The sequence below is a fragment of the Carassius carassius genome, chromosome 1, assembly GCF_963082965.1.
Source record: "Carassius carassius chromosome 1, fCarCar2.1, whole genome shotgun sequence".
Lineage (NCBI taxonomy): Eukaryota > Metazoa > Chordata > Actinopteri > Cypriniformes > Cyprinidae > Carassius > Carassius carassius.
In genome coordinates, this window is record NC_081755.1 from 52,238,242 (window position 1) to 52,239,281 (window position 1,040).

Genomic DNA, 1,040 nt, shown 5'->3' on the forward strand with positions numbered 1-1,040 from the left:
TTGATGGATTCTATTGGTGGGATGTAATATGGCAGAGGGCAACCAACAGAACAACAGTAATTGGAATAATGGCAAAAACAAAAAGGAATTTTGTAATGGTTTAATGGAAACTGTAAGAATTTCGTTTTTTTTTAGCAGGGTAATGATACTAATACTGTACATTATTGACAATATTGAGCCGAAGCTTAACTTTGCGCATTTAAAATCGCAAATCAAATTGCAATCGCAATAGGCTATTTGTAAAATAAAAAATAATAATAACAAAAAAAAAATAACAATTAGATATTTTGCCCATATCGCAAAGCCCTAATATGGAGGGAGGGGTACTAGCAGACACATGTCGCAGCGCTTGCAGTCGACCTAGATTTGACGCGCTGTGACATTTTTGGAGAGGTTCACGTCAGGCTACGCCGCAGCCTGCACGTACACACAACCCACGGCGTAGTTTTGTCCCAGAAGTATAAATTAAATTAAAGTCTTTAAGCCTATTGCGTGTACTCAGAACTGTTCAGCAGCACTGACGACACGTCTTTGACCTTCATAAATGCTGCTCTGAAGGCTGATCTACTATAGTTGCTGATGTAGTGATTGTTCTAGATGTATTATTATGATCATTAATGTCTGTTTTTTGTGCTGTATGAGTTCTGTGAGGATCTGCACTGCTGTGGGAATCACTGCGTTTCTCTTCATTAAATTAATCTATTACTACATGAACACAGAGCTGAAGAAACACTGGACAACTACTCTCTGATCAGACAAAACGTCCTAAATTTGTTCTAAGATCATTTCTCAAAATGTAAGTGCGATTCATAGAATGTGCGCACAAAAACACGTGCATGTGCCTCTCTTCCAGATGTGACAAAAATAATATACATTTACAATAAATCACAAATGATCTTGAAGTTGTGCGCAGTTGACTGGTGTCAGATCTCCACCTTATACACAAGCCAATATCCAAACTTCTATGCTTGAAAATGACAACCACAAAGAAAAGAAAAGAAAAAAAAACATGACTGAGTCTGAAATTGAGGTCCTGCTGG